The following is an 8,663-nucleotide window of genomic DNA, read 5'->3' on the forward strand; positions in this document are numbered from 1 at the left end:
AAGGGTGCTGGACTCCCATATGATCAACTGAAGTTTGTATTCTGAACCTGCCAGTTTGCTTTCTCACTTTCCTTCTTTCCATCTCTTTGTCTCTCTCTGGCAAGTGCATGTGCACTATAGCAAAATTTTAAGTAATAACAATAATAATAATAAAATTTTAAAAAATTGTTTTTTAAAAAGGAAAGATTTAGTCTCTCCCATCATTTTAAAGTTTCAGATATATAAAGTGTGTGTATTTGTGTGTATATGTGTGTGTGTGTTTTATATGTTTAATACACACATACATTAAATTGATTTTTTCCCCTGAAAGAGAGAGAGAGAGAGAGAAAGAGATAAAGAAACAGCATCCCCGAGGTGTCATGGCTGCCTGAAGAATCTAGCAAGAATTTTCACCTGGGGTGGGAAGGGTCTGAAGCCCACACCTGGAGACCTAGCAAGATGAAGTTGCGTGCTGTTTGTGGAAGTGACAACTTCTTTAAATCCTTGACGATGGCAGTGTCCAGGAGCGATATGGTCCAGAAAACCTGGGAATTGGCCAATAACATGCAGGAAGTCCAGAGTATCAATGAAATCTACAAATATGACAAGAAACAGCAGCAAGAAATCTTAGTGGCGAAGCCCTGGACTAAGGATCACCATTATTTGGACTAAGGATCACCATTACTTGAAGTACTGCAAAATTTCAGCATTGGCCCTACTCAAGATGGTGATGCATGACAGATCAGGAGGCAGCTCAGATTGATGAAAGATGGACAGTGAAACCATGATCATTATGGACAGTTTTGCTTTGCCTGTAGAGGGCACTGAAACCCGAGTAAATACTCAGGCTGCTGCCTATGAGTAAATGGCTCCATACATAGAAAATGCCAAACAACTTGGCCGCCTTGAAAATGCAATTGGCTGGGACCACAGCCACCCCGGCCTATGGCTGCTGGCTTTCTGGAAATGATGTTAGTACTCAGATGCTCAATCAGCAGTTCCAAGAACCATTTGTAGCAGGGGTCATTGATCCAACAAGAACAATCTCTGCAGGGAAAGTGAATCTTGGAGCCTATAGGACATACTCAAAGGGCTACAAACCTCCCAATGAAGGACCTGCTGAGTACCAGACTATCCCATTTAATAAAATAGAAGACTTTGGTAACACTGCAAACAATATTATGCCTTAGAAGTTTCATATTTCGAATCTTCATTAGATCGCAAATTGCTTGAACTTTTGCAGAATAAATACTGGGTGAATACGCTGAGATCCTCTAGCTTGCTTACTAATGCAGACTATACCACGGGTCAAGTCTTTGATTTGTCTGAAAAGTAAGAGCAGTCAGAAGTTCAGCTGAGATGGGGGAGTTTCATGTTGGGTTTAGAAACACATGACTGAAAATCAGAAGACAAAATTGCCAAAGCTACAAGAGACAGCTGTAAAACTACCATAGAAGCTATCCATAGATTGATGTCTCAGGTTATTAAGGATAAACTATTTAATCAAATTAATGTCTCTTAAACTGTCACTGAATAGTACTTTTGCCTAAAAGCTAGTGTGAGTACAATACTCAAGTAACACTTTAAAACCTATTACCAAATATGTGATTAGAAGTTTAAGGTGTTCTGAAGTGTCTGGAATATTAACATCCCATAATAAAACTCTTTAAAATGAAAAAAAGAAAAAGAAAGAAACAGCATCCCCTACTAGATCCTGACACTGTAATCCACTTCAAACTCTAGATAGCTTAGATGATAGACATCCATATGCCCAGTGTACTCAGAGCTTCAGACATGAACTGGTAAACCTCCCATGTAAATCTGCCTCTTATAGTGTCACCTTTTACTGCTGTGCCTCCACCTGGCCTCTGTACATTTATATTTTCACATTTGACTCATCACTCATCTTTCCTTTGGATTTTCTTGTTTTCATTTCTTGTCTTTGCAAATTAAACCTTTAAATAGTTCTCTCCAGATTTTGACCATGTCTGTAATGTATGATAATTTTATGCTGACCCAAGAAAAGAAGGACATCTTAGACGTAACTAATGTGGTATGTCAACAGGACCCCGATGTACTTGACAGAGATTTGCCAACACAGTTTAAAGATGTCCAGTTCCTTTGAATAGACTACTGAAGCTTACCAAGACATGCAGACACACAGGAGGTTGTATAACAAGCCTCCATGTCACAGCAAGAGGTTCTCTGGTCTCCAGATACCTGCTGGAAACTTGAGCCACTCTGTGATCACACCTACATGAATTAAAAGTTCTAAGAGCTGAAAGGAGATCAGATCACTGATTTTGAAAAATTCTTTATACATTCCTGACCTCTACAGAGGGTCTGGAAAGAAGGGACACCCTGACAATAGCCCTAAGGCTGGAAGTACACTTACTGATAGACTGTTTAAGAAATAAGTATTAGTTTGCTAGGGCTGCCATAACAGAGTACTACAGACTAAGTGGTTCAACCAATAGAAATTTATTGTCTCATAGTTCTAGAGGCTGAAAGTCTGCAGCCAAGATGTTGGCAGGGTTGGTCCTGGGACTATGAGGGAGAATCTGTTCCATGCCTTCCCTCTTAGCTTTTGGAAATTTGCTAGCAATCTCTGGCTTTTCTTGGCTTGTAGATGTATTGCCCTGATCTTTGTCTTCATGGCCATGTGTCATTCTCCCTGTCATTGTCTGTGTCCAAATTTTCTTTGTTTTATATAGAGAAAAGTCATACAAGTGTCTTCAGAAAGTTTGTGGATAATACCTGTTTTGAAAAAAAAAATGTGCATGGATTTAAAAACAGTTTGCCCTGAAGTAAATTCAGACTTTAATTTCATTTTCAAAGAACTTTTCGAAGTCATTGTGTGTTGGGTTAGGACATGCCTTACCTTGTATGACCTCATTTTAACCTGTTATGTTTGCAATGACACTATTTCCAAATAGGGTCACATTCTGAGGTATTTAAGGTCAGGACTTCAACATATGAATTTTGGTGATGGTGGTGGTCCAGGTGAGGGTGGTGAACAATTTAGTCCATCTACTGAGAGGCCAGTGGTTCTGGAACACCACGACTGGGTGAAACACAGAGAGTGGTGGGGATGAGGTTGGAGAAATAGTCTGTTTAGGTAATAGGTTGTTTATGACTTTGTGGGTATTCATAACATCTTGTCTTTATTCTGAGTGATGTAAGACTTTTGATCAGCAAAGTGACATGAATTAATTTTTAAAAAAGATAACCCTGGGAGTGGATTGAAAATAGACTGTTGGTTCCAAGACTAGAAGCAGAGAGATAGCAGGCTTAGTGAATATCCAGGTAGGAGACATTAGTGGGTGATAACAGGTTGCAGAAGAGTTGCTGAAACCTGACAAGTGGTCAGGTGCAGGACTTAAAAGAAGCCTGAAGGTAGATAGGATAGGGATAACTGATGAATTCTGTAGGATATAAGAGAGAGAGGAATCAAGCAAGATTCTCATGTTTTGGTCTGACAGAATCACTAGGAATGACAGAATCACTATTAATGAGATAGGAAGTGGGAGGTGTTGTCGTATATTTAGAAGATAGGAATATAAAAGTGGCCTGTAACTCCTTTTATTTGTTCAGTAGGTTTGGATCTCAGGGTTTTTATTTCTCTGTATTTTTCTTTGTGTACAACTTAATTTTTATTTTAAAAAGGTTATGTTTTCAGAGAAGAGAGATACACAGAGAGAAAAATAGAGCACACCTAAACAGGGTCTTCATACTGCATTGCACACCCAGTCCCAATCCACGGGATCACAGGCACACATATGCAAACCTATTGTGCTCAGGGTGGTCCTGGGAGGTGAACGCAGGACCTTGCTCACATGGGTCCAATTTTATTACCATTGCACTACCACAGGGCTCTTGATCTGTGTTTTGTGTTATTTCTTTACTTGATCTTTTAAGATCCAAATCCCAGTCTTGACAGTGGTCATTTTTTCTTTAAGTCATCTTTGTATTATGCTTTCCTTAAATTATGAGATTTCATTTACATTAGTCACTAACTAGCAAAAAATTAATGACTACTTACTGGATTTCAGAGAAAATTGTCCGTTTGATCTTCCCATTTTTTTGCTTTCTTTTTATTCCTTTTTGTCATGGCCCAGCAAACAATGGGGAAAAAAACAGTGTACTATGATACACTGACCTACTTAAAAACACACAAAGGACTTTTATAGCTGCCTTATTGATACTTGAAATTGCCCTCTTCCATTTATTTAAACAGTCTCCTTTTACAAATAACACATAAGATTATTCTGCACTGGGTAAAGATAGCCTTTTAAAGTAATTATATCTCTTTGCAGAAGGTAATATTTAGAAACATTCAGTAGATAAGATTTGTAATGAGTATACTGAGGTTGGTGTGTAGACAGTTGAAACAGGAATTATTTATTATTTTAAACAGCTAGTTTATCTGACATTAATTAATTAATTAGCTTATTTTTTATTCAATCAAATTTCATTATTCAATTTCAGAAATCAGGGCGGTTAAAATACAACTTACTTTTGGCTTATTTATTTCCCTTGGGAATCTCTTTAAATGCCTTAAAGATGACTTTTAAGACACAACACACACATTATAATATGATGAGGTTCATATGGATATTAAGGTTTTTAAAGCTGCTTGTTCTACTTAGTATTCAACTACTTGAGTCTACTTTATCAGTGCTGTCATGCAGCTTCTGTGGTCTTTTCCTTTACTATCAGCCACTGGCTTTCTGTGATTGGGTGCTAATATCCATCCCTATCTGATTCCCACTCCTGACTCCTTCTTCCCAGGTGTGTAGCAACAATGATACACAGTGCTTTTGGGACCTAGAGACCAAATATCGTTGGGGAAGGAGAGAGAGAGAGAAAGGAGAATGCCTGTTGTGTTTCAAGGATAGGTTTTTTGGAACAGCGTGGCAAAACTAGTGAGTAGCATACAAACACACAAGCAATTTGTCTCTCTCGCTTGCTTTTTTTTTTTTTTTTTGTCAAAACCAGTGAGTAGCATACAAACATACAAGCAATTTCTCTCTCTCGCTTGCTTTTTTTTTTTTTTTTTTGGCCATAGGGTTTGTATGCTTGCTGGAGAGAGTCAGGAAGAGGGAAAGTGAGAAATCACCTCCCAGGGTTGGTGGCCACACTGTACTCCCATTTTCTCTATTCTCTTCCTGGATTTTGGGCATGCACATGCACACACATATGCTCAGCATGATTTTCAAGCCAACAGTTCTGGGACTCAAAATGTTGTCGGCTATGTGGTAATCCTGAGTCTTAACCACCATACCACTCACTGGCCCATCTTGATCATAATTTGGATGACAAAATATGCCTAATTAGAGAATTTTAGGAATAGCAGATTTGACTGTAAAAGACATGAGTCAGTATGCATTATGGGCTAGTTTTGAATGTTCCCAAACCTCAACAGGTTATCCCATTGGACTACTCACTCACCCAGGCATGTTAGGAAACTGTAGTGCTGTCAACTGCTTCACAAAAGGACTCCTCACACACACATTTAGAAACTGCAACATATCTTTGTAGACCCACAAGAGTCATCATATAATATGTGCCTTTAGACTGAGTCTGACCTGGAATTTTTGAGCAAACCAGGGTAAAAGGGGCAAGTTGCTTTAATTCTTCTTGGTATAGCTTCTTTTTTTTTTGTGTCTTTTTTTTTTAAAATAGAGGTTTTTGCCTTAGGTTGCATGCATGAGAGAGAGAGAGAGAGAGAGAGAGAGAGAGAGGTGATCCCTTGGGAGAATGGCCATGCCATAAACCCTTCTCCATTCTCCTCTCAGGATTTTGAGCACATGTACACACATGTCTGACTTGATTTTTAAGCCACTGGGTCCAGTAATTGAACCATGGGCAGCCACGTGGGAGTCCAGTGAGGTAACTGCTACGCCATCTTCTGGTACCAGTGTAGCTTTTAGTGGAAGAAATCTCTGCAGTTTATCTTAGACTCAGACTTCTAAGCCTTCCTTAAATGCTCTTTAGACTCTAACTTACTGTCGTTGATTAACTTTCCCCTGCCTTGTTTGTTGATCTTACATAGATTACTGTTGGGTTGTCGGAAAAGTCATGATATATTTTTGCATAGAAAAACAGAAAAAAATATGACATGACTTTGCTGACAACCCAGTATTTATGAGACCACGTTATTTATTCCTGACAAATACATTACCCAGTTCTTAAACCTTTAAATTGCATGTCATTTGACCACATTCTGTCTAACTTTGCCTTCTTCTCAAAACTGATGATCCAAACTACCTTATCTACTTAGAACACACTTTGTTATAATGAACGGAAAGGAATTTTGTGCCTCTACTACAAACTGATGTGCATTTGGAGTCACTAGTTTCCTTACTGTTCAGAGCACATTTTCATTTCCTTCTAGGGTCAGAGTTAGAAGCCTGAACAAGATAGGATATTTATCCTTGTTTGTTGATAGTAGGATCAATAACACACATCAACTGATTATTGCTCTTTCAGTTTTTTTTAATTGCCAGAGGGCATGTGTGCTCACAAGACAGACAGAGAGACACAGAGGAGGGGGGAAGAAGAAAGAAAGCATCTCCAGTGGGGCATAGTTACACCACAATTTCTTCTCCATTTCTCTTTCCCATTGGGATTTTTGGCACACACATACATGCATCTGGCATATTTTGCAAGCTGTCAGGGTTGGGGCTCAAACCACAGTTGGCCATGTGGGATCTGGTTTCTTTAACCACTAGGAAACAGGGCAGGGTCTTTATTATTGCTATTTCTATACTATATTCCACACTATGTCTTACATCATTGCTATGTGATCTTAAACTAACCACAGACTTTTTACAGTTGAATTTCTCTTATTCTAGAGTGGCCAAGGGGAAGAAATACAACACAATCTGAGGAGAGAGAAGGAGAAGGGATTGCGGCATGGCCACCCCCCCGGGGGTGATTTCACGCTTTCTGTCTCTCTCTCTCTCTCTGTCTTTCTGGAGAGCGCACATGCCCTATTAAAAAACCCCCCCCAAAAAAAAAAAAAAAAAAAAAAAAAAAAAGAAAAAGAAAAAGAAAAAGAAAGATAAAGTCTATTTATAAAAATAAAAATAAATATAGTTCTATCCCTTGTTCTACCTAAATTATATATATGTGAAACCACTCAGAAATATAATAAGGCCATTATACTCTCATTAAAGTACAGCAAAATCCACACAGGCTGATGCCCAGCTCTGCCTAAAACTTCTGATTTACCTTTAAAATGCAATAAAAAAAACCCCTGTTTTCCCAATTGACATTAAAAAAAGTCTGCTTGGGGACCAGCAGGTGGCGTGGTGGTTAGGGTGACTGAACTCCCACATGGCTGATGGTGATTGGAGTCCTGTACCTAGCAGCTTGCTTTCTCACTTTCCTTCTCTCTCTCTCCCCCTATCCCTTCAACTTCAGAAAAATAAAATAAAATAAAATAATGACAATGAATAAGATAAAATAATTCTTTAAAAAAAGGTCTACTTAAGGTAGGTTTAGAAATTTTTTAAAAATTTTAGGCTGCTGGATATTTTCAAACTTAAATTATTGTATGATCTGGTATGGACATTTATTCTGTATTTGATTTTAAAATATCAAGGTACTTAAAAACTGATTTAGTAATATAAGAGTAAACAGTATTTTCTGACAAATCCCTGGAACAGCAATTGAAGAACACAATTAAAGAATATATGACAACCACTATTATTGATGGCATTTGAAAGACAGGAGATGTAGAAAGACTGGCACATCATTTCTTGAAATGATATTAATATTCCTCTTCAAAAGAACCTCTTCCTTTTTCAGAGCTCTGTGAAGACATTTTCTTTTTTTTGGGAGAGGTTTTTGCCATAGGGTGTGTGTGCTCTCCAGACAGACAGAGAGAGACAGAGAGACAGAAAGTGAGAAATTCCCCCCCCCCCAAGGGGGATGGCCATGCCACAATCCTTTCTCCTCCATTCTCCTCTTGGGATCTTGGGCACACATGCACACACGCCTGGTGTGAGTTTAAGCCACCAGGTCCGGGACTTGAACCTCAGTTGACTACATGGGAGTCCAGCGACACAGCCATTATGCTAACTGCTGGTCCCAATAGAGTTTATCTTTTTAGGTGCGCGCATATGTACACGCTCACACACATATATAGTAGTCTGGAAAGTCACGATGTGTTTTTGTATAGAAAAATATAGAAAAATATTTCATGGCTTTCCTGACAACCTAGTATATATATACTTATACATATAGAAAGTTCACAAAATGACCACTATTCCAGGAAGAAATGTTTCCAGACTGAAATCATGTCTCTGAAGACTGCTGTAATGAGGTCATGGTGGCTCAAAAAACATCAAGAAGGATCTGATAGAATTTAACAAAGGATTTAAGGGGTTTAAGATGTTCCAAAATGGTGTGAACTTATATCACAGGTATTGATATTTGGGGATGGCTATTTTTAATAGATGTTGTATCCGAGGATAAAGTTGTGCTCAGCAGAATTTAGCCTGATCTTCTCAGTGATAGGCAGTTTCCATAGGGACAGATATGGGGCTTATATTTTGCTAGATCACCATGGGTGTTGACCTTTTTCTGGTGGAGCATGCCTGAAATTGTTCCTCATTCTTTCATTTTGTCTTTCACAAAGAGGATCAACTCTCATAACTTCTCTCCATTTACTTTTT

General features: G+C 38.5%; 1 pseudogene; it reads left to right on the top strand.

Moving 5' to 3' along the window:
* The first annotated feature begins 489 nt into the window (after positions 1-489).
* Positions 490-1,501, top strand: LOC102481873 (COP9 signalosome complex subunit 5 pseudogene; annotated as a pseudogene).
* Positions 1,502-8,663: the final 7,162 nt, after the last annotated feature.

The sequence above is a fragment of the Tupaia chinensis genome, unplaced genomic scaffold (genome assembly GCF_000334495.1).
Source record: "Tupaia chinensis unplaced genomic scaffold, TupChi_1.0 Scaffold000051_1, whole genome shotgun sequence".
NCBI classification, from domain to species: Eukaryota; Metazoa; Chordata; class Mammalia; order Scandentia; family Tupaiidae; genus Tupaia; species Tupaia belangeri.